The sequence below is a fragment of the Mustela lutreola genome, chromosome 11, assembly GCF_030435805.1.
Source record: "Mustela lutreola isolate mMusLut2 chromosome 11, mMusLut2.pri, whole genome shotgun sequence".
Taxonomy (NCBI): Eukaryota; Metazoa; Chordata; class Mammalia; order Carnivora; family Mustelidae; genus Mustela; species Mustela lutreola.
This window is the reverse complement of record NC_081300.1, coordinates 3,321,782-3,348,174: the sequence shown is the minus strand read 5'-3', so window position 1 is coordinate 3,348,174 and position 26,393 is coordinate 3,321,782.

Here is a 26,393-nt window from a genome sequence, read left to right as displayed (position 1 = left end):
GCTACGGACGCAGGCCAGTGGCACATGAACATCAGGATTTTCTTCTACTGGTACCGTTTTCTTCCTTCTTGCAGTGAGCTGCCGTGTTCCACCCAGTGAGGCCGCTTAGAATCTTCTAGACTATCTGCCACTATAACCACCCCTGGCTCCTACCAGTTTCTTCGCTTCGCTTTACGTGAATGCAACTCATTCATAGAGAGAATCTTCTGCTCCTTCCAAGTCAACAGTGCTGGAGGCCACCCAAGGGGACGTCGCTGTATGGGAGCCTCGGGTCAGCTCGCAGGGACGCCCTGTAGCTGACACGAAGAGACCCTTTCTCGCCTTCCCGAGTTCACCACGTGGGAGGAAGCGCCCGCAGGGAGCAGCTCGCGTGTGAAGCCCGAGCCTTATTAGGTGTGTGGTCCCTGTGTCTCTGTGCTCTCTGCACGTGGTGTTTTCAGACACATTCTCTTGTTAGTTTTCGGGGTTTCCTGTGATGTTAGCCGCCCAATGTGTGTGGCATTGTCCTTTGTCACAAGCAGTTCTGTATCAATTTTGCCTAAAACACTGCACATGTGCTCTGTCATTGTGAAGCATTATTTTTCCTGTTATCAACAGTGATTTTTTTTTTTCCATTCTTTGTCATAAATCCTGCTTCACTGACCTCTGGAGTGGGAAGCGGCTGCTTTACCATTCTGCTCCTTAGTTCTTAGTTCTTATCCTTATTTCTTACTTTTTGAACTGGAATTTTCTCATCTTCTGAACACCTCGGCCATTTTTTTCTGGCTTCTGAAAAATTGATTACAGCTTTGCCATCGTGTAAGCAGAGAAGGCAGTGTCCCCCCACCCTGTGTGTCCGGGCTTTCCTCCCGCGCACGGACCTGGCCAGCATGCTGGCCTCCTTCCCGCTTCTCCCTGCAAAGTCCTGACTTTTCATGGCCATCAGCTGCCTCTCTCCAACCTGCAGCCTTGGAGATGAGAAGGAAAGCATTTGGAACGAAGAGCCCAGGGGCTAGTGGAGGGCTCTGGCCTCTTCTGGAGCTGGTGGTGTAGGCTTGGCCACAGAGAGAGGGTGGGGGACATCCTGGGCTGCAAACTTCTTCTCGAGTAAGGGAGAGGCCAGACCTGTGCGCACGTCGTCACGTGGACTCCGTCTCCAGCTCCCCCTGTTCCCAGCTAACGATGTGCCCCCTGCGTCTTTTGTCTGTCTCCTCACATACTCAGTCCCTCTCCAATACCTGTAGAACCTGGGATTCCTGGTTCTGCACAGAGAGAGCGGGGAAGGGACGCAATATTCACACACAAGCGTAGCCCATCACAACGAGTGTTTTAATCAAGTTGTCCTCCACATACTCATGCTATGGGGAGCAGGATGGAAGAACTTGTGGTTTGGGAGATTGCTTTAGAAAAGAAGTGATGGCTGAGCTGGGTAGGGCCTTACGAGGTTGAGTAGAAGCTCACACTGCAGAGAGAAGTCTGTCCTGGTCCAGGACGATGTCTGTATGAGTCACACATGAGGGAAGTATCCAGAATGATCAGAGACCGAATAGGGAAGACAGAAACTCAGGAGTCCACCCACTCCGGGAAACAAGTCCCCCTTGCTAGAACAGAAGCCTCATGGGGGTCTCGGTGCCTGCTGTGTAAACAGAACATTTCTCTGTGGGTCTCAGGTCCCTCATGATCCAGACATGTGGGACCATTGGTTCTCGTGGGGGGTCCTGGCTCTCCCACCTCTGCATTTGCCCACACAGCTCCTTTTATGTGGAACGCCCTTCTCCCTTCTACTCCAATTCCCATGTATCCCTCAAAACCAGACTCAGCTGTGTGCCCCATAGACATGACCCCTCATCTCTACCCACCGTCCCTGTGGGAGCCATCATGGGTCTGCCTGTCTATTCCGATTCATGCCTGCTGGGAGCCTTTCCCTGGGGCTGGCACCTGCCTGAGGGAGCAGTGGCCCTAGGGAAAGAGGTGCAGACGTCCACCATGGCAGAGAGAGGATTCTGACGTGAGAACCCCTTACTCTCTGCTGCAAACCCTTCATTCCTATGGGCACATCTGCTTCCTTTTCCCATTGGGCCTGCTGCAAAGCACCCAGACCAGGCCACTGAAAGAACACAAATTTATTTATTTGCTCCCAGTTCTGGAGGCTGGACGTCCAAGGCGAAGCTTGTTCCTCCTGAGGCATCTCTCCGGGCCCTCATGGGACCAGCCCCCCATGTGGGTCCGAGTCCTAATCTCTTCTACTCACAAGAGCACCCCAGTGACCTCATTTTAATGGAATGATCTCTCTGAAGGCCTGGTTTCCAAACGCAGCCCCGTTCTGAGGTCCTGAGGGGGTTTGCCATCTGCATTTCGAGGGACAGCGTTCAGCCTCTAACACCTGCCAGGACCTGTCATTGCTTTGGCTTTTTCACTTACGCCGAGTCCTTGCTTTTCCCTTCCGAGGACTTCAGAGAAAAGGAGTTCTTGTTGAGTCAGGCTTCCCCAGTCTCCCCTGCCGTTTCCCCACTGCGCCCCAGCTCAGGGTAGCCGCACTGCTTTTGTCCAGTTCTTGGGTTTGAGTCCAAAGCTTCTGCTTCCCCCGATCCCCGTCTCACTGTCTCACTGCTTCCTTCCCGTTCACGGCCCCAGGTGACTTCCCTTCATTTATTTATCTTGGCAGGTGTTACCAGCTTATTTCTTTTATTTCCCCTTTGCCTTTGGTACTTAACACCAGACCATCTGTGCTGGTCTCAATGATTATTTGTTCACCAAACATTTCCCACCCCTACTATGTGTCGGGCACTGTGCTGGCAAGACCCTGCAGTCAAAGATGAAGAAGACCTTGATGCCAGGCTCAGAATGCCTCCGAGGGGCATAGACCCATTGCCAGGCACAAGGGAGGCTCTGAAAAGTAGTGAGCTTTGTAGTTCTTTTTATTTTATTTATTTACTTTTTTTATTTAGTGTTTCAAGATTCATTGTTTCTGCCCCACACCCAGCGCTCCACGCAATACGTGCCCTCCTTAATACCCACCGCCAGGCTCGCCCAACCCCCTCATCCCTTTCCCCTCCAAAACCCTCAGTTTGTTTCTCAGAGTCTACAGCCTCTCATGGTTCATCTCCCCCTCTGATTTCCCCGAACTCACTTTTCCTTTCTTTCTCCGAATGTCCTCCATGTTATTCCTTGTGCTTCAAAAGTAAGTGAAACCATATGATAATTGACTCTCTGCTTGACTTATTTCACTCAGCATAATCTCCTCTGGTCCCGTCCATGCTGATATAAAAGTTGGGCATTCATCCTCTCTGATGGGCTGTGTAGTATTCCATTGTATATATGGACCACATCTTTATCCGTTTGTCCACTAAAGGGCATCTTGGCTCTTTCCACAGTTTGGCGACCATGGCCATTGCTGCTATAAACATTGGGCTACAGATGTCCCTTCTTTTCACTACATCTGTATCTTTGGGGTAAATACCCTGCAGAGCAATTGCAGGGTCACAGGGAAGCTCTACTTTTAATTCCTTGAGGAATCTCCACACTGTTTTCCAAAGTGGCTGCACCAACTTGCATTCCCACCGACAGTGTAGGAGGGTTCCCCTTTCTCCACATCCTCTCCAACACATGTTGTTTCCTGTCTTGTTAATTTTGGCCATTCTAACTGGTGTAAGGTGGTATCTCAATGTGGTTTTGATTTGAATCTCCCTGATGGCTAGTGATGATGAACATTTTTTCATGTGTCTGTTAGTCATTTGTATGTCTTCATTGGAGAAGTGTCTGTTCATATCTTCTGCCCATTTTTTGATATGATTATCTGTTTTGTGTGTGTTGAGTTTGAGGAGATCTTTATAGATCCTGGATATCAGCCCTTTGTCTGTACTGTCATTTGCGAATCTCTTCTTCCATTCCATAGGGTTGCCTCTTTGCTTTGTTGACTGTTTCCTTTGCGGTGCAGAAGCTTTATATCTTGATGAAGTCCCAAAAGTTCATTTTCATTTTTGTTTCCTTTGCCTTTGGAGACGTGTCTTGAAAGAAGTTGCTATGGTGGATGTCAAAGAGATTACTGTCTATGTTATCCTTTAGGGTTTTGATAGATTCCCGCCTCACATGGAAGTCTTTCATCCATTTCGAATTTATCTTTGTGTATGGTGTAAGAGAAGGGTCGAGTTTCATTCTTCCATACACAGCTGTCCAATTTTCCTAGCACCATTTATTGAAGAGACGTCTTTTTTCCACTGGATATTTTTTCTGCTTTGCAGTATTCTTAGAGCCCTACTGCATCACCTGGAAGCTTGGGAAGCACACATCTAGTGTCTGAACTGTATTAGGGGCCATACTCCAGTGTCCGCATGGGTACAAGAACTGCAGGGATCTCTGTGCACCGTAGATGTTAAATATGGCTCGATTGCCACAACCAATGAGGGAGCAATTGGTTGATGCCACCATTGCCATGGTGACGGCAACATCCAGAAGAGATACAAAGAGAGTTGAGGTTGAAACATGACCTTGAAGGGTGAGTAACAGCTCACCAGGGAGGCAAGGGGTGGGAGGAAACTCTAGAAAGAGAATTAGCAAGACCATATGCTTTTGAAGATGCATAGCAAACTTCTGGACCAGCAAAGGGTCTGGAGCAGGAGAGAGGCATGGGGGGAAGGAGGTAGCCAACGGAAGGCTGGGCGCTGGGACCGAGCAGGGCTGGGTGATACTCTATGCATGCTCTGGGCAGGTGGCTATCTCCCAGGTGAGGGGCATCTCACAGGATGGGTCACAGAACCCCTTCTGGAGGCATGTATCCTTGTTCCAAGACTCAGACCTGCCTTTTCTGCTCTGCCCGCTCAATAGAATAGCCTAAGGGGAATTCTAGAAATCAGAATACCCGGGCCCTACTTCCAAAAGTTCTGACTCTGTAGGTCTTCAGTGGGTCCACGTGTCTGTCCATGAGTGTCCTTTACAGGTGACGGTGGTAAAGAGCAATTATTGATCCCTGCAAATGACATTAACTCCCTCTAGCTGATCCTATTTACCTCCTTTGTTCCTAGTGATGCTTCCACAAAGATGACCTTCAAAGGGATCTCTCGGTTACCACCTGTCCTCCTGAAAGCTGAACCCACTCTCTCTCTCTCCCTTCTGCCCTTTCCTGTGGCAGCAAAGAGAAAATGAGGACATACAGTAGTAGGCACGTGGACACCTCCATCAGATAAATTCAGGTGCACGTCCCTCCACTCCCTGCAAAGGGAAGACATTTCTTCTACCTTTCCTTACCCTCTGGTGTGGGAGCATCTCAGAACGAGACTGCTTCTCCTCCCACTCCTCTCCTTCTGCCAGAATGTTTTTCTTCATGTCCTTCTCCTTCCGTATTCCCTCTGAACCTGGCTCATAAGCCCACCCTTCTCTGGCCCACTGTGAGGAAAGTTCATCTGTCTTTGTATGTCACCTTCCACTGGTCAGTGGCTGCTACTGCTGGCCATGCTGCCCCCGTCCTGGCTTCCCTCTGAGCTCTGGAGGGTGCAGCCTCAGACCATGGCCTTCCCCCCTCCTCCCCCTCAGCCTCCCCAGGTGCTGCGTATGTGAGTTTCTTGCAACTCCGCCACCCCCAGGAAGCACACTTGGCTGTTCTCTGTCATGGGAAGGAAGCACAGTAGCCATCAGGTCCCATTTGAACACTGGAGAAATTGACTCGATCTGTAACAGATTTATCCAAGGCCACACAGTGAGAATTTTCTCACTTTCTTTCCTACTCTGGGAGCTCAGATCACATTTAGCATTTCTCCGTCTTATTTATGAATGGTTTCTAGAGGACATTCGCTGCTGGCCCTGTTGCCAGAATGGAAATCGTAGGGGGTTTGAAGGGAGGGTGGTTGTTTCCCTTTTTTTAATAGACTACCGGCACGAGGAGGGGTCCAGGGCGTGGCGGGCTGCTGTCAGGGTGGGTCTGGGAAGGCAGCACTAGGCTGGGGAGCTCCTCCTGCCATTCAGCAGTCACCTTGCTTCCTGGTGGTCCTTGCTGAGCCTCAGAAAGAGAGATGAGCTCTTCACTGTGTTGTTAGCCCATCCGCCTGACCCAGGCTCATTAGGCGAGACAATTACTCCTGGCGGGAGCAGGATTATCCTGTTGGAGGTGATGCATCTGGAGCCACACATTTCAGCACATCTGGAGAGTAGAGAAAAAAATAACCCAGAAGCAAGGCATTGGTAAATGTCAGCTGTTTATTGACTTTCCTATATGGAAGCAAAATATGAAAGCAAAACAACTGGAGTTGGACTCTGTAAGCCCTCAGCGGGTGGCCGGGCAGCTGTGGGAACGTGGCCCGGCTGGGACCCGGTGTCACTGGGTAGTGGAGCCTTTCCGGGCTCTCCTGCTCGTGCGCACGGGCAGGATCTTGTGACAATGAACTCACTGCTATGGTTACACGAAACACCAACAGTGCGGGTTATTTTAATGGACATATTGCTTTAAACCGAGCGTTTGCCATCTGTTCAGTCCCTCATTCTGAATGCAAAAAGAACATATTTCACAATTACATCTGTAAGTAATGATATAAGTAATTTAAATGCATGTATATGTTCACACAATGCAGTAGACAGCTGGGATATTCACCCCCCCTCTTATGTTTCAGGCACAAATCAAGGGAAAATATTCACTGTTTCTTATATAGGGCCTTTTCCCATTTATGCGAAGGAAACAAGGTTTTCTGCCCTGCCTGTACCTAGGAGTTCAAGGCGAGCTTCATAAACTAGATCACAAAGTCATTTTTACGATGCTCGCCTTGCCTCCGTCCAAATCCCCCCCCGGCTTGAATGACAGCTTGGCAGATGTGAGGCAAGAGATCAATCAGTTTCAATAGATGTTCAAGAGGGGCCAGGTCGGCTGTGTGGGCCAACCTTTCTTTCAGTCCCTCCCCTGGAGACAAGCCCGAGAGAAGGGCTTCCATAAAAGGGGGAATCTGAGGCTAGTCAGCGTGCCCACTGGATGGGACATCCAGGACAGGGGAGCACAGAGACCCTGCCAAGAACAGCCAGGCTGCTGGGCGGAGGCTTGGCACACTCAAGGGAATGAGCACTCCCTGGGGCCAGGGGTGGGGAGAATGGGGGACATAGGTGCTCAAGAGAAGGACGTCGGGAGCTGGTGGCGAGGACACACTGCACCAAAACCCTAGAGGTGGACGACCCGTGGCTCACGAGGGCCATCGGCACATGGTTGGGTCCAAGCTCAGAGGCGGGGTCCCGAGGACGGTGCCCCAAGCGTGCAGCTCTGCGATGTAACTAATGCTCACACAGGATTCTGGGGCGACTTGGACGGGGAATCTGCCAGATGGCAACTCTGATATCTACTTTTCTCTTTTGAAGGCTCGGTCTTTGAATACCAACGTGCTATAGATAATGCAAACGGCGGTTGCTTTTTTGAAAGAGGGTTTTTTTTTTTTTTTTTTTAACCCATCACTGACGCAAACAAAAAATATTTGCTTTTGTGATGTCCGACGACCCTGTAAGAAGATAGAATTGTTTAAAGGCTTTTGTATTGTCCACATTCTAAGCAAGGAACGGAGGCGCTTATAAACCCTCCAGCGTGACATCATTGCCGTTTTATATCTATATCCTCCATATTTATTGTGCCTGCTTTTTTTGGCATCTGTGACATAGCTGACAGAAGTGGATTTGCATGGGGACTTATGTTACCATTTGCAAGGACTCCCTATAGAGATGCTTCCTGAGCTTGCTGTAGTTTTGATTTTTTAACTGCTTGTAGGCGATGCATTTATTATTTTTTTCTCAGACAAAGGTGCTAGCTTGAACTGATGGAAGGTTTATTTTTGGAACATTATTAGCAGCTTAAAAATTTGGAAATGTTGTGCAAAGGGATAAAATTGGATTAAGAATTCTGCATAATACATTTTTATTGACTGTTTCTTGCAAGGACCCATGAGAGAGGTCAACCCTATTTTCCTTGATTTAACAGATGTCATTGTGGGCATATATTTAGATAAAAAAAAACAAAAACAAAAACAAACAAACAAACAAAAACCTCTTTACAGTCTTGGCGATTAAAAGACTACCTGCTTTTCCCTAATACTGATTTATTTAGAAGAACTCTCAACTCTGAATTCACTGCTAATTTAGTATTTATTCTAAACTGGATCAAAATTGCCAGTGAATTGACTCCTCAAAAGAAAAAAAAAATTGAACTAACTGTGTAATCAGACAGTCCCTCCAAACAAGATCTAAACCACACAGTGTTCTAGACAGTGACAATGTAACCATTGCCTGAGGGCTCTAAATCGAGCCATAACCTGGCGCACAGTCAGCTTGCTGTGATTTTTCAGGTAAATGTTGCTTCAAGATAGAGAAAGGCAGCTGTGAAAGTTGCTCAATTTTCAGCCTTTAGAAGGGAACTCACTGATCACATGTCTTGCACAAATCCTACTGGATGTCCCGTCAGCTGGTGTGGCCACTAAACGTATAGCTTTCTGCTCTAGACTCTCCAGGTTGGTTGATGCCATCTGCCTTAATTTTCTCAGCTGTCGAATGGGAACAAAGGGCAACACTGGCATCTGCATGGGCATTACTTGGGAAAGCTGCACGTCGTGGGGGTTGGGCTGCCTAGTTGTTGGATGCCGTTGACCCACGAGGTAGAGAGTGTTTGTGGTGAGGATGCTTCATGCTTCATCACTCTTTCAACACTGATATTTTAAGGCATTCTTATCATTTCCAGAAGGTTGTCCTTCAGCTCAGACACAAAGGAAAAAGGGTTGTTGTGCCTTTGGTTTGCCTGACCTGCCATCGGTAATGGGCGAAGAAGGCAGTTCGTGCTGCAGGACACAGGAATTCCATCTGGTTGCATGAGCTGTTGAAATGCAGGGTCCACATGCCGCACACCCGGGGAGGAGGTCACGGGTCTGCACTGAATGCTTGTAGGGCTGAGAGGCCTGCACACCATGGCCGACATATTGCACCTGTCACTCAGCGTCTGCCCGCATTTGAAAAAAAGGCAGAAGAAATGTAATCAAATTAAGGAAGTGAGTAAAGCAAAGTGTGAGAGTGAAGCTGGAGGAGAGGCACAGAACACATTTCCTCTGTGTATTTTGGGCAAAAGGGAAAAAAAAATGTTTTTTAAGACCTCCTGAAACATGTCAGGATATCTGCACTCAGGTCAAGCCCAGGAAAATCTCACTGAACATCTAGAAGGTTTTGCAGTGTGTGAGAAAATTGTTTTGGGTGAAACAGAGATCAAACATCAAATTCGGCCTTTCTGATGTCATGCTTTGGGCTTCAGAAATGGTTTGCATGTGCTTTCAGCAAAGTAAGACAGCGAAGCAGAAGTATTTGTGAGTTCGACAGAGACTACCAGTTTGTGGAGAAGGCAAGCCATTAACATGGGCGTCACTCTTTCAGAGCGAATATTTGCCTTGTTGTTTAATATTTGATTTGTAACTTACACTGTATCTGGAGTATTTCACATTCTGGGCTTAAGTACATTTTCTCTCTCCTATTGTTGAACTGAGAAGGGATTTTTGTTTTATTTTGTTTTGTTTTCATTCTAAAACAGAAAGGGAAGGTGAAAGAAATTTCTAAGCCGCGGGAAGAGCCAAATCCTAGAAATCTTTGTGACCTCCCTTGAAAACATAGGATTTGTGGCTGGCTCGAGGCCATGATGATAGCAAGCAGATATGAGTTTATCCAGACATTCTAGCTGTCTGGCCTTTTAAGCCAGTGACAACAGAGGGCTTGGAGCAGGTGAAGTGTGAGTCCCTGTAGATGGCAGAGCAGCTGCGCCTACTTGCCAAGGGTGTCAGAGCTTGTGCTGAAGTGGAGGGGAATGATGGATGGCCGTGTGGGGGAGAACCTGGGCAAGATGGTGGTCCCACAAGGTCAAGGACCCATGGACGGCCGGGCCCGGAGAGGGTGGAGGGGAAACCAAGCCAGGAACAGACTTGGTAAATACAGGCATGAAAAGCCCAGTAATGAACAGCTGAAACCCTCATCCAAACCCAATAACCCCGAGCTGCCAGGAGACAGGGTGCCGCGCCGGCAGTGGTGAGCCAGATGCAAGTTTACTGCTGGAATGAGAGTCTCACGCAGGGACCCGAGTCGAGTGTGATTGTCTGAGTTTACTAATTAAGCAGCCATTAAGAACACCTACATTAAATAGTGGATTCCATATGGAAATCTGGAGCTGCCTGCCACAGGCCAGCTTCTTATCTCCCATGGACACATCCATTAGTTTTCATATGGCAAACGGGAGGAATCCATGGGGCAGGGCGCCGCACAGAGTCATAACCCACATCACCCTCCAGCATGTCTGTGCTGGTTTAAATATGTGGGGTTAGGAGGGTGGAGGCCCTTTGAATAATGAGCTTGAGGAATCCGGTAAAGAGCTGTGGAGGGAATTTTGGTCCCTCCTCCCCATGTAGACAGATACACAGATTGGACGTAACGAGAGTTTCACGTACATAAAGGAAACAGAGGATGGCATTGACTTGAGGCATTCTTCTTTTGTTGGGAATGCCCCCTGGTATCTTAATAAGGAATGATCTTAATGATCCCGAAATATGTCATATGTCCCCAATTTTTAGGTTTTTTTTTTTTTTTCCTTTTAAGAGTTCTTTATTTACTTTAGTTCGGGGGAGGAGCAGAGGGAGAGGCAGAGAGAGAACCTCAAGCAGACTCCACACTGAGTGTGGGGCCCGACCCTGAGATCATGAGAAAAAATTCAGAGTTGGCCACCTAACTGACTAAGCCATCTAGGTTTCCCTTTAGTTTAGTTGTTTGTGTGTGTGAATGTGTGTGTGTGTGTTTTAACAATCTCTGTTGACACACTTCTGGATCTATTGCACACCATAACCAGTTAATATTGGTTATAGAAAAAAATGATATCAATGAAGTTTAATAAATAGTTTTTTTTCTTTCAGTCAATGGTATGATGCAGAATAGAAAATGGCACAAATGAATTCAAATATTTATGCTTAACTACACATTGCAAAAAATATAGTTTCAGATAATTTTTCCTTTGTTTTAGGGTTTGGTCAATAATAGGTCATAAAAATCCACTCATGATTCAAAAATGCAAGTATCGAGTATCTGCCGATTGTGAAACATTGAAACCGATGTGTGTGTGTTTGAGAGAGATGGAGAGAAAGTACATTTTAAAAAAATTGAGTGAAGATCACTCTGTGATGGAATATTCTCGGGTAGTTTTGGGAGATCTGAACACAGGAATATTACCACTGAACCCAAATATGACAAGATGATATTAGCAGGGAATAGAAAAGGAACAGATTGTTTCCGCCAGGCTGAGGGAAGCAAATAATAAACAAAATTATTGGTAAAAAGGAAAGTGAGTTCAAGTAATTCATGTTCTGAGCAATAGAGGGACAGATGACAGATTTTTCCAGTCTCCGCTCCTGTGTGGATTTCTCGGTCTGTGGTTGAAGGAGGGTTTAGGGGAGTGAGCCTCTGAAGGCTTCCTACGTGGGGACTGCCAAGATTCTGTGACTGCAAAGGCACTGCACAGTGTGGGTGTTGAAAAAGCCCTTGCAGCGGACACCTGGGTGGCTTAGTCAGTGAACCATCCGCCTTCAGCTCAGATCATGATCTCGGGGTCCTGGGATCGAGCCCCACATGGGGCTCCCTGCTCAGCGAGGAGCCTGCTTCTCCCTCTCTCTCTGCTCGTGTTCTCTCTCATGTGTGTGCTCTGCTTCTCTTAAAAAAAATAAATAAAGTCTTTTTTTAAAAAGAAAGAGTCCTTGGAGGTGGTCACTCTCTAATAGCTAGATATTAGAACATTGTGATCAGATTCTGAATATTAATTACATTAGTACCTTTTCAAAAATGCCTGCTCACTCTACTTAGTCTCAAGATTAAAAACACCATCAAAACCCAAATGGCCTTAGAAAAAGTATCAAGTGTGTATGTCTTCTATAGCTTTGCTTTGTCATTATATATGCTATATATGTATTATATACAGATATTCAAATAACAACACATATACCCCTATTTATACCCTAAGTATACTTAAAAAATACTTAAAAATTTGCTCTGTGATTTTTTGTAGTTTTTCTAGTGATAGTTTTGGATGGTTCCTCAAACTCAGGGTGTGAAGGTATTCCCTGTAACATGACATCAGGACAAGCTTGCAGGTGAAGGACCTTACAGCTTGCCCGGGTCACTCTCCTCTGCGCACATCACCTGCTCATGCCCCCCAACTAGCCCATGTGGTAGGTTTATGAGGGAAATTCTTTCTTCCTATGGTGATTCTTATTGGACTTGGCCATATGGTCAACCAGAGCAAACATTGAAGACACTAATGCTTTTTGTTATAATTTGGGCCTTTGAAGATGACTGGATGATTTTGTTGTCTTTCCTATGCTGTGCTCGTTTTGCCAAAACAGTAACATTTCAAAACAATGAGCAAACAAACAAACATTGGATACAATACATTTCTAACTTGATCTATTCCAATAATCATTTAAAGAACATATGCTCTGCAGGGGTAGGTGTGCTCCCCTTTTTTTACTGGCACCACGTTTCCTGGAAAAACACCTGTTCCCAGGAAGCCCTCAGGCCGCACTTGCAGAGGGAATGCATACCATGAGGTTCCGTGTACTCACGTTATTACCATGTGACCCGTAAAGGACTTTCCTTAATAAGATGTGACCAGACTAAATTGGTTCAACCTTCCTCTGAATTTTGAGCCTCTGAAAACCCAAATCGACCTGATGTCCCCCTCCGTCAAAGTAAGTACTAAAATATTTAATTTGAGAGTATTCCTTCTATTTTTCAGTCAATCGTTGGGACCTGCACCACTGTATGCTCCCTTTTGGGGGAGTCTCAAGCAGGCTTGAAGGATTCCCCAAGAAGAATACTAGCCCACGCTCAGCAGCATTTGGACAAACTCTGTGCCTTTCTCCGCATTTCCGAAGTGGATATCTGGCGGAGGGTGGGGGTGGAGGGCTGGCAGGAGAAACTCAGTGGGACTGGTGAAAAGGTGGCTGCAATGACTGCCAGACACAGGATCGGGATCTTCCACCTGGGAGGTGCTTTGGGTCCCGAGAGCAAATGGGCCACAGTATACAACGCGTGAAGCTGGACGATGTCTGCCATGGCATTTCACACCATCAAACTTTGTTCAATTCTTGACCCAATCCGTAAGGGAGACTGAGCACTATTATCTTGGGATTCGTAGTAGAGCTGGAGACAGAAAGAGATTCGGTTGATATTGTCCTTTCAGAGAAGGAGAAAGCACCTTTACCATTTGTTCAATATTTGTTTACAGAATGTTTATTGTGGGTCAACTGCCGGGGAAGGATGGATAAAAAGACTCAATCTTTTAATTTGTTTTTAATTTTACAAGTCAAGTTTATTGAGACAGACTACAATTTAATTCACTTTTCTAGCTGCATGACTTTTCATGAATGTGTGTAATTCACCAACGTTCCCTCATCTTTCCCATCCACAGGCCCAGGCACCCACTGATCTGATCCTTGTACTTAGAGTTTTTCTTGTTTCAGAATGTCATATAAACAGATCATATAACATGTAACCTTTTGGGTCTGGCTCTTTTCACTTAGCATAATGCTTTTGAAATTCATCTATGGTGTTGCATGTATTAATAGTGGATTTCTTTTTAGTGCTCAGTACTATTCCGTTGTGTGGATGTGCCATGAATTCATATCCATTGATCTGATGATAAACATTTGGGTTGTTTCTAGTTTTGGGCAACTATGATTCAAGCTGCTGTAAACATTCATATATCGTTCTTTGGGTGGGCATATGTTTTTATTTCTCCTGGAGGAGTCATATGAGAAGTATAGGTTTAACTTTGAAGAAAGTGCCAAACTGCTTTCCAAAGTTATTACACCATTTTACATCCCCACTGGGCATGTATTAGACTTTGTGTTGCTCTCATCCTTAAGAACTCTTGGCGTGGTCAATTCTAATAAGGACGCAGTAGTGTCTCTTTGTGGTTCAGTGTGGCCTAATGATGAATGATGTTGAACTTCTTTCCATGCACACATTTGCTTTCTGTATTATCTTCTTTGTAAAGTATCTGTCCAAATCTTTTGCTATTATTTTAAATAGGATTATTTGTGTTCTTATTATTGACTTTTAAAATTTTATTTTTTTTAAAAGTATGTTTTGGACAAGACCTTGAAGAATTATGTAATTTGAAAAAATTTTATCCCAAACTGTGGCTTGTTTTCTAATTCTCTAAGCAATTCATTTAAAAGACTAGAAGTTCTTAATTTCAATGAGTGCAATTTAGTGATATGTTTTTCTTTCATGGATCATGCTTTTGGTATTGTAATTAAGTACTGTCTTGTAACTGAGGAGTTGAAAGATTTTATTCTGTTTTCTTTTGAAAATTTTATAATTTTAGGTCTTATATTTAGATACATGATCTAATTGGATTTATCTTTTTGTAAATAGTCTAAAGTATGAAAAAAATCTCTCTTTTTCGGTATGGCCTTCCAATCTAATCATACCATCTTTTCTCTGCTGAAAACCAGTTTGCTATAGATGTATATGTATAGATTTGTTCCATTGGTCAATTTGTCTATCTTTGGGTCAATACCACATTGTTTTGATTACTGCAGCTTTATAATAAGTCTTGAAATGAGATAATGTAAAGCTTGCAGCTTTGAAATTTAGAAACTTTCTGTCAATTTCTACAAAAGACTGTTGATTTTTTTATAAAGGCATATCTCTTTTTTTAACTGATAATATATTTAATTTTTCTTAATGGTATCTTATAGTTGTCAGTCTACCCATCTTGAATCTCTCTTGTCAGACTTGAAGTATTTTATATTTCTTGGCATTATTATAAATTGTTTTAATTTTAATTTCTAATACCTGTTGCTAGTATATAGAAGTACAATTGCCTTTTGTATATTTATTTCATATCCTGTGATCTAACTAAACTGACTTATTAGTTCTAGTGGGCTTTATTTCTTTATTTATTTTAGATTCTATAAGAATATAGAAATATATAGAATATATAGAAATATATATATAGAATATAGAAATATATATAAACTTTCATGTTATCTGTACATAAGCGCAATCTTAATTTTCCCTTTCTAATTTGGGTGGCTTCTACTTCTTTTTATTGCTTTATGATTTTTATTACTTCCAGTACAATATTGAATAGAAATGATGAGAGTGAATATTCTTTTCTTGTTACTAATCTTACGAGGAAAGTATTCTATTTTCTACTGTTAGGTCTGAGATTAGCTGTATATTTTAAATAGATGTACTTTATCAGTTTGATGAAGTGTTCTTTTGCTCTTAGTTTGTTTTATGTACCAGAATTTGATTTCTCTGAGTAAATGTTTGTGCACATTAGAAAAAATGTGTATTCTACTTTGATAATGCCAATTAAGTCAATTTAGTTGATAATATAGGTCAAGTCTTCCATATAGTTGATTTTTTGGGGTCTATATTCTATCAGTTACTGAGATGGGGTGTTGAAATCTCTAGTTATAATTGTGGATTTGTCTATTTGTCCAGACAGTTCTATTAGTGTTTGCTTCATGTATTTGAAACTCTATTATTAGGTATATATGGGGTGCCTGGATGGCTCAGTAGGTTAAAGCCTCTTCCTCAGGCTCAGATCATGATCTCAGGGTCCTGGGATTGAGCCCCTCATCGGGCTCTCTGCTCAGCAGGAAACTTGCTTCCCCTCTTCTTTCTCTGCCTGCCTCTATGCCTACCTGTGATCTCAGTCTGTCAAATAAATAAATTTAAAAAAATCTTTTAAAAAAATCTTTAGGTATATAAACATTTAGGATTCTTATATCCTCTTGATGACTCAGTCTCTTTATTATTATAAAATGACTATTCCCCAAAACATTTTGTTCTAAAATATACTCTGTATGATATTAATATGGTCACTCCAGCTTCTAAAAAATTAATGTTTGTATGATTTATCTCTCTCCATTTTTAAACTTCCCCAGTTTTGGTCTTTATATTTCAGCTGAATTTCTTGTCAGCAGAATATAGTTGGGTGAGGTTCTTTTTATTATTTTATCTGACAATCTCTGTCTTTTAACTGGAGTGTTAAGATCATTTATACTTAATATAATCACTGACATGGCTGAGTTTAAATTGACCATTTTGCCATTTGTTTTCTGTTATACTTTTCATCATTTTTCCCCATTTATTGTCTTCTTCTGTCTTCTTTTGGACTATGGGGCATTTTTTATTATTCTCTTTTATTTATTTTGCTGGTTTATTAATTATAATACTTTGCTCTCTTTTTTGTGGTTGTTACAGGATTTGAGGTATATATCTTTAGCTTATAAAGTTTACCTTCAAGGAATATTTTTTCACTTTATATATAGCATAAGAATTTTATAAAAGTATAATTTTTTTCTTGCCAGCCTTGTGTTATTATTGCCATGTATTTTATTTATATGTATATTGTAATTCTCTGACTACATTATTATTTTTGCTTTAAACAGTCAATTATCTTTAAAGAGATTTAAATAAGAAGAAAAATGTCTTTCATATTTACTCACATAGTAATCATTTCCAGTAGTCTTTATTTTTTTGTGTTGACCAGTAATTCTCCACTTGAACAATTTTTCCACCTCCAGGGACAACTGATAAATATTTGGTGGTCACAACTGGGGAAAGGGAAGTGTTTCTGACATCTAGTGGGTAGAGGACAGGGATACGGCAAAGCCACCTATAGTCAACAGAAATCCTACATAATAGACTATTTTCTGTTTCAAAGATTAGTAGTGCTACAGTAAAGAAGCCTTAATATATAGATTTCCACCTGGGATCATTTTCTTTCTACTTGAAAGACTCACTTTAACATAACTGAATTCTTTCAATCTATGTATTCCTGGGGGAAAAAAAAAAACAGTGTGTCATCATTGTTTTTGAAGGCTCTAGGTTGACCATGTCTTTCTTTCTTTATGTTCTTTTTTTCTTTGCTTTTCTATACTTTAAAAATGCTCCTACACTATCTTCTGGCTTGCATTGTTTTTGACAAGAACTTGGTATTAGTTCTTATCTTTGATCCTCTGTACATTGTTCCAGAACTACCAATGCTCTTGTCATTTAAAAAAAAAAGATCTATTTCCTCTATGTGCTTTATTTTTGATTGTTTCTATCACTGTGCCTTCAAGTGTATTGTTTTTCTCTTCTGAAATATCTAATTGGTTGTTAATTCCATCTAATGTATTTCTAATTTCAGACACTCTGAAGTTTTAGAAGTTCTAGAAGTTCTAGAAGTATTATTTAGAATTTTATTATAATATCAATGTCTCTATTTAATATGCCCAATCTTTCTTTTGCTCCTTTAACATATGGAATATAGTTATAGTAACTTTCTGTCCTTATCTATCTATTGTTTTTACCATTTGTGTCATTTCTAGGTTTTGATTGTGTGAAATTTCATCTTAATATGTTTGGTCATATTATATAGCTGTTTTTCTTGACTGGTATTTTTTTTTATTAGGTAAAATATAATGTAATTTTACTGAGTTGAGTGCTGGATGTTTTTGCATCCCTATAAACATTCTTGAGCTTTATTCTCAGTGTACTAAAGTTACTTTAAAACAGTCTGATTCTTATCCCCTTTATATTCTTATCTTTGTTAAGTAGAATTCTAGTAGAATTTATTGTACCATTTTCCCCAATACTAGCAAAAAAGCATTCTGAAAACTCTTCCAATCCTCATCTAAAATCATGGATTCCAGAAGAAAGTAGAAAAAAAATTTTCAATTGTGAAATGAAACTGTCAACCTAGAATTTTATATCCAGGAAAACTGTCTTTTAAGAATACAAGGGAAATAAATATATGCTCAAAGAATTGAAAAACTAGAAGATTTTGTTGTTAGAAGGCCTACCCTTAAATATTGACCAGAGGAAGTTCTTCAGACAAAGAGAAAATTTGAAAAAAGGTCTTAGATCATGTAGAAGGAGGAATGAACAACAGAATGAGCAGCAATATGGATACATACAATAGATTATTTTTTCTCAAAGTTTTTATAAACCTTATTTCATGGTTGAAATGGAAATTTTAATGTCATCTGTTATTGAAGACAATGGTATTTTAAAGTGTGGAAGGTTAAAAGGACCTAAATAGAGGTGGATTTCCTCCAGTTAAAGAGATATGATGTTGATACCAGTATCATCACCAGACTGTGATTTCACATATTTGTATTTTAAAACCCAGAATGACGACTACAAGAACTATAAAAAGAGATAAATGAAAAACACTATAGGGGCGCCTGGGTGGCTCAGTGGATTAAAGTCTCTGCCTTCGGCTCAGGTCATGATCCCAGAGTCCTGGGATGGAGTCCCACATCGGGCTCTCTGCTCAGCAGGGAGCCTGCTTCACACCCTCTCTCTCTTTGCTACCTCTCTGCCTGCTTGTGATCTCTGTCAAATAAATAAACAAAATCTTAAAAAAAAAACCCAACACTATAAATAATTTGAGTTGCATTTCTGAAAAAAAAAAGTAAAACTTATAATAAGTTAAGAAAGGAGAAACAGGAACAAGGACCAAAGAAATATTAAACAAATTAAAAAAATGGCAGGCTTAATCTCTAACATATCAATAATCACTAAAATGTATATAAACTAACTGCAGTAATACAAAATCAGAGACTCATAGAGTGGATGTGGAGTGTTATTCTAGGCTAGTTTAGCTTTTGAAAATCAATTAAGGCATCTTACCATACTAACAATCTAAAGAACCATCATTTGATCATGTCAATTGATGCAAAAAAAAAAAAAAAAACCCAAAAAACAAAAAACAAAACACCCACATTTGACAAAATGTAACATTATTCATGATTTTTAAAAATGCTCACAGCAAGTTTGAAATAGAAAGAAATTACCTCATCTTGATAAAAAGCATGAATATGAAACTTCAACAGCTAACATCATACTTCGTGGTGACTTAATGCTTTCCTCCTAAGATCATAAAAAAGGCAAAGACATATGTTCTCACCCCTCTTATTCTACATAGTACTGGCAATACTTTCCACTGTAACAAGACAAGAAAAAGAAACAAAAGACATTCAGATCAGTAAAGAAGAAACTAAAATATCTCTATTTGAAGATGAATGATTGCCTATGTAGAAAATTTCAAGGAATTTATGCATATACATGAACTTCTACAATAATTGAATTCAACAAGTTTGTAGAACATAAGATCAAAACACATTTCTCTATACTAGGAATGAGCACAATGAAATCTAAATTAAAGATAAATACCATTTATAATTGCCCCCCCAACATCAAACAAACTAGCCACCAAACAAAACATGTACAGGGTCTGTATCTTACATGTTAAAAATGCTGATGAAAGAAGTCAAAGGAGTAAATAACCATATAAGTGAAAAACCATACTACGTTATGGATTAGTCAACTCAACATAGTAAAATGTTACGTATCCCCAATTCATCCTTGGGTTTAATGAAATTCCTATCAAAATCTCAGCAAGATTTTTTGCAGATACAGGAAAAATTATTCTAAGATTTATGTAGAAAGGTCCAGGCTTTTGAATAGCTAAAAAATATTGACAAAGAACAATACAGTAAGAAGAATAACTATCCAATACCCAAATAGGAGTTGGTGGAGGGATAGACACATACATACATGGAACAGAATAGAAAACTTAGAACCACAAATATAGACTTAACTTAGTTCTGAAGGTAGAAAAGCAATTCAGTGGAGGAAGGATAGACTTTTCAAAAAGTTGCTTGAACAACTGAACAACCATAGGCCATAAAAAAAGGTCTTGACTTAAGTCTCATACCTTGTATAAGAATTAACCTAAAAAAGATTATGGACTTAATGTAATACACAAAATTGTAGAACTTATTTATAGAAGAAAATCTTTAGAATCTAGGTATAGACCAAGAGTTCTTAGACTTGACACTAAAAACTCAATTCATAAAAGAAAAAAAACTGATTTATTCATCCTTATCAAAATTAAAATCTTTTGCTCTTCAAAATCTCATATGAAAAGGATAAAAAACCAAACTACAGGCTGTTAGAAAATATTTGAATATCCCACAAAGGACTAGTAATTAGGATATAAAAAGAACTCTCACAACTCAGCAGTAAAAAAGCAAGCAATCCAATTAGAAAATAGACAAAAACCCAAGCAGACATTTTACTGAAGAAGATATTATAAATGTCAAATAAGCATATTAATTAATGCTCAGCATTATTAGCCATTAGTTAAACACAAATTAAAATAATAAGCTGTCATTACATGTCTATGAGAAAGACTAACATTAAAAATAATGATAATATCAAATGCTGGTGAAGATGTGAATCATACATGCTTGTAGAAATGTAAAAATGGTGCCACCCTGGAAATGAGTTTTGCAGAGTTTTTCTTTTAAAGCTAGGTATGCAATTACCACACAACTTAGCAATTGAAATATTCTGCAGTTATCTCAGAGAAATGAAAAAAAAATGTTGGTAAAAAGAGCTGTCCATAAATATTCATATTTCCTTTGTTTTTTGAAGAGCCACAGACTGGAAACAGCCCAGATATTCCTCAGTAAGGATATGGTTAAACAAACTGTGGCACATATATCTCATGGAATACTACTCTGGAATAAAATAAACAAGATGTTAATACATAAAAGAATTTAGATGACTATCTAGGTAATTATGATTAATGACAAAAGCCAATCTAAAATGTTACATACTGTATGATTCCATCTATATAAATATTTTTAAATGACAAAATTTTGGAAATAGATAAAAGATGAGTAGTTTCTAATAGCCAGATATGGAAGGAGAGGACAGGAGGAGGTAGGTGTGGCTATTACATGGCCACAGCTGAGACCCTTGTGGTGATGTCCATTCAGTATTTTGACTGTAGTGGTGGAAACAGGGACCTACACATGTGGTGAAATTGTATAGAACTAAACACACGCATGTGAATGAGTGTAAGTACAATTAGCTAAGTTTGTGGAAGCAATAGAAAACCAACATGCTACTATATGAGTCTGCATGAAGTTAAGAACAGGTGAAAACCATTTGAAACAAAGCAGAACAGTGTGGGCCCATGTGGTTGGGTGGTGACTGGTCAGGAACAAGCATGACAGAATGCTCTGGTGTGATGGAAACACTTTTTATCTTGACAGAGCCTTGGGTTACACAGATGTATGCATTTGTCAAAACTTATCAAACTGTACGCTTGAGATCTGTGCATTTCAGAAAATGCAAATTACACCTCAGCAAAAAAAAAAAAAAAAAAGTGATCTCATTATAATTTGAAAATTGGATGAAATGTTCTGAATATTTTGTAGCTCAATGAAGTCTAGTGGAATTATTTCTCTAACTCATAATGGATATTGAATTTAAATTTAAATGCTTTCACTCAGTTGTTAATATTTGTATAATAATTTTGTAGTACCAAACTATTTAAAGGAGAAGTAAGTGGAGGTGAGGACCAAGTACTTGATTGCATTTGATTTGTGGTTCTTCCATGTATGGGCTCTTGGCTCTCAGCAAGTTACTTTACTTCTCTCAACCTGATTTCTACATTGACCGAAGTGAATCTTAGTGTTGACTTCGCAGATTTATTGCGAGGGTAAAGGAAAACATATGCAAAGCACTTAGTATGTGATAGGTCTTCAACAGGCTGGATGGCTCCTGCTATTTCAAATCATAGACATTTCTGACATTTATGTTATAACATAAAAATTAATTAATCTAATGGAAATCTAATGGGGAAAAATAGGTGAGTAAAAGTTCTTATTCTTAGGATTATATTGGCTCCTTGTCCTAAGATCCCTTTGGGGGATGGGTGAGGCTGGTGGTGGGTATTAAGGAGGGCACATATTGCACGGAGCACTGGGTGTTATAGGTAAACAATGAATCTTGGAACACTAAATTAAAACCTAATAATGTGGGGCACCTGGGTGGCTCAGTTGGTTAAGCATCTGCCTTCGGCTCAGGTCATGATCCCAGAGTCCTGGGATCAAGTTCCACATCGGGCTCCCTGCTCAATAGGGAGTCTGCTTCTCCATCTCCCAGTTCCCCTGCTTGTGCACCCTCTCTCTCTTTGTCAAATAAATCTTAAAAAAAAAACCCAACAACTAATCATGTATTGTATGGTGACTAACATAACACAATAAAAAGTAAATAATAAATAAAAAATAAAATAAAAAAATAATAAAAAGAATTTCCTGAGCTGGAAAAAAAAAAGAAAAAGGTTCCATCTAGTAGTGGGAATGTCTTATGGTCCACTATAGACTCCCATAGCCAATGGGATTTCCACTCAATCCAGTTGGGAGTTGCAAGTAGTCATGAAACCAGAGTGTAAGTGAAATGCCTACATGATTCACAGTTGACAATGGGGTAGTTCAAATAAAACAGGTCACCACAGCTGGAAATAATGGAACATAGACTGGGACTCTGATAGAAGAAAATTAGGGGTCCACCACTGTTGTAAAACACCTTAGCTGTCTATGTGTAAGAAGGAGATACATTTTGCTGCTTGAGACTCTGGCAGGTTGCAGCATAAACCAGCGGGTGGGTCCTGAACCCTCCGTCCTCAAGAGTGGTCTCCCAGCAAACTCCCCCTGGAACTGGCCCATCCTCGATTGGAAAGTCAGGCAGCAGGAACCTGTTACCTGTTTCTCTGACATAGCTTGGCAAGATCACTGTGTTGTCATCAAACAGGAATATGACTTGCTAACTCCAGCCAATATTTTATATTTTATTCCAATTGTATGGAAATACATTCAAAACGTCTGAAACACCTGACTTATTCAGATGGGTCACACACGTCCCTCAAGGGGAGCCGGTCCTTTAGGAACATCTTGGGGTTTCAGAAAGCCCAGCAGCCTCACAGAGGCGCAGATGTTCGTTTGCAAACTCCCTGCTTTCCGAGGCCCACATGGGCAGTTGATAAATATGCTGAGTTGGAGAATTGAAATAAAAGGATTAGGGTAGAGAATTTTTCCCTCTATGTGAAATCAGGACTGTAAGAGAATAAACAATGGCTATTTCTTGTACCATTAATTAGCTACAGAATGAGGCATCCACCACAGATGTGTCTGTGGGTCGGGCTCTGCGCCGGTTTCAAGACTTCAATCAGTGTGTGACTCACACTTAGCGAGAGAGACACCGTGGAGGCCATACAAGAGGAGCATAAATATTCTATGTCACTTGGTATCATAATTAACTGCATGCTTCAAATATTTCTTTCATGTCTGCTTCCACAATAGGTAATATAATTTACCGTTAATAGGATTAAAATGTCTCTTTTTTTTTAATAAAAAAGGTAAATACTTCAGTGGTTTAAACTGTTTTTTATTTGTTTTGTACTGATACATATTTTACCGCAGGCAATCTCTTTATACCCTGCAGAAGAAAATAATGAGGAAAATTGGAGATAATTTATGCGGTCCAGAAGCAAAAGCTTTTCACGATTATTATTTTTGCTTTCGCTCAATAATAAAGCAGCCTCTTTCCATGAAGCATCGAGGGAAAGCCATCCCGACTCCCTAGCCGTGCAGCAATTCTAAAGATCTGAGGGAAAGGAAGAGAAAAACCCAATCATTGCTTGAAGACAGGAAGTTTACCCTGGAGAATTCATGCTAGCAGTTCAGAAACCTCCAAACAGAAGAGCACCCGTGTTCAGGCTACTTTTCAAAACTGATAATTGAGAGAAAAGGAGGCTTGCCTCGATTTTTTATAAAGGCCGTTCCATTTTCTATCTCCCGTGGCGTGCTCAACACACTGTCACAGAGGCTGACACAAACCAACGCAGGTTAGGAAACTCATTACAACTCTGAACTTGGGCAATGTTCCAACGGGTCAGAAATTAAAACCCATAACCTGTGGCATGCTGTCCCTCGAAGAGCCGAGTTTTGATTTCATCTGCAAAGATGAACCATTGTTTAATGAGACAGATGTCTGAGTATACGATGGCATGCGATGGAACGTACGTACACACCGGTAACTCTTAGAAGGGGAGGGGTGTGCCGGGTGGGGAAGCAGGGGATTTAACTACAGACCCAGGGAGGATGTTGGGGATAAGCCAGCCCACTCTCCTTTTCTTGCAGAAGACTTGCTCAAGGTGACCCAGCCACCAAGTGGCGGAGCCAGGTGTAGAACCCCGGTCTGCAGACATCCGTTCTGGTGCTTTTCCCATCCCACGATACCGAGTCCCAGTGTCTCTTTGGAAGGGATCTTGTCTTTCCAGTCCTTACAGCCAAGCGGAATTTGGCACCAGCCGGTAGATGTGCTCACTTCACTGCCGATCTATCTATCGACGTTTCATTAGGGAGCCATGTGCATTCGCCAAGGATGAATGAGTTCATTAGCACTGAGACTAATAAACTTTAAAAAGTTAATAATGTGAATATGTTTGATTTGGAATTATGCACAGAGGCATTAAGAGTTACAATGAGGCTTGCCTCATACGCCCGGCTTTCTAATGTCAGTGCTGTGACGGACTTGGATTTTCTGAAATCTCAGGCTAACCCTCATTCTCAAGGAACACATACTGTATTCCAACCTTCCTCTTCTTGGGGGTGTCTCCCAAACAGCCAAAATTAACAACAAAAATGAAAAATAACACAACAAAACTATGAGTCTTATCTCAACAGTCCTTTTCTTTCCCCATTGTTTTGGTTCGTCTTCTTGTTGGACTCTACCCCTCATTCCGTTTATTGATTTATTTCATGGGGGATCAAGGATGGCGGGGATGGAGTGTCCATCTGAAGGTTCAGAAGGGATGTTCTGGGTTGGGAACTTTATCATACTGACTTGGCCTCACCAAGACACTCTTCTGAAGGGTAGGCAGAGCTATCCCAAAGCAGCACGCTTCCCCCGGCTCAGGTGGACATGGAACAATTTGGCTGTGGACTGACAATGCTCACTGAATGTGTTGGGTCTTCTCTGCTCTGCTGTGGACACCTGGGTGCTGGGAGCAGCCCCATGAGGCCTGTGAGTGAACCTCATGTCCCTTTGTGAGGGGAACTGGGAGCGTGTTCTTAGGACATGGGGCAGTCCTCAAGACCAGCACAGGCTAAACTTGCTCTCCCTGGGCCTGCTGACTGCACCTGCTGGCACTTCTTACCCCGCAGGGCCCTCTGCCCAGGGGTGGCCCACCTGGGCTCTGACGTCAAGTGAATTGGAGCACGACCAGTTACCCGCCATGGCCCAGCGGCAAGTTTCTGAACTTGTCAGAGCCTCCGTTTCCTCACCTGTAAAACGAGGGGATGTTAGTCCCCGCCTCCAAGCGTGGAGTTGTGTGCAGGGGAACGACGGTGTATCTGAAGCGTGTGCCACGGGTACCAGGTCGATGGAAAACACTCAGTAAATTCTTCTTATTATGGTTCCCAACGTCATAACCACCAGGAGCCTCTTAATTCGTCTGCATCCAGACTCTCGCCCTTCTGTTCTCCCAATGTCCCACTGCTGAGCTTAATTCACCTAGAGCCCTCTGGATGAATTTTATTTTGCCACTCTGCTGCTGTAAGCCTTACTCAGCTGCCCACTGTGATGCAATGATGACCGGACTCACTGCTTTGGTCTGACATCGTTGGTATGTGGAAGACACGGCAGGTACACAGCATCCGTTCCCGCTCATCCATCCATCCATTCGTTCGTTCAGTGACCCCTCAAATGAGGACCGGGAACCTGCTAGGTCCTGCAGAATCTGGCAGAATCCCGCCAGATGCCCTGATTCTGTAGAGTATTTCTGCTGCAGCGTTACACGGATTACTTGGGATTAGGATGATTTCTCATTTGCACCCCCTGCCCAGCCCTCACCCAGCTCTGTGCTTTCTTGCCTCCAGCCACTCTCTCCCTTGGGCTTTCTCCCCCCAGCTCCTGTGGCGAGGCAAGTGAGGGGTGGGAGCGTGGTGCTGGTGGTGACCTTGAGGTCCTCATCTGCACAGCTCCCTGAGGCACAGGCCGGGGAGCCCATGTCCTCTCCTCATCCCTCCAAAGCTTGCTGTAGTACCATAGTAAGGGCTCTGCCAGTTCCCAGACCTTGGGTGCTGCACCATCCTGTTTATCTGCGGATCCCCATACTTTATCACGTTGCTTCCACGCTGAACCGTTTCCGAGGAAACTGTCTTGAGTGTGGCCTGTGTTACCCACCTCGCCACCCCACTCCTAGGAACCTTTCTTATACGTTTCCCCTCTTTCCTCTCTGTCAGTTCTCTGCCTTGACCAGGACTCAGCTCATGGTGTGACTTCTTGGTGAAATATTCCCTACTCAGAGGCCTCCCATGTGTCTCTGAACTCCTGGTAGGTCCCCCTCTGTGATTCTCACCCAAGTTCATCAAATATAGCTCCACAGCCTCTAACATGACCTTGTGTTCTGATTTTGCTATTGGATAGCTAACTTTCACATGCTCATGTGTAAACCCTGCAACATGCTGGCGAGCTTCTGGAGGCCAGCATCTGCGTCTTCTCATCATTCTCTTATT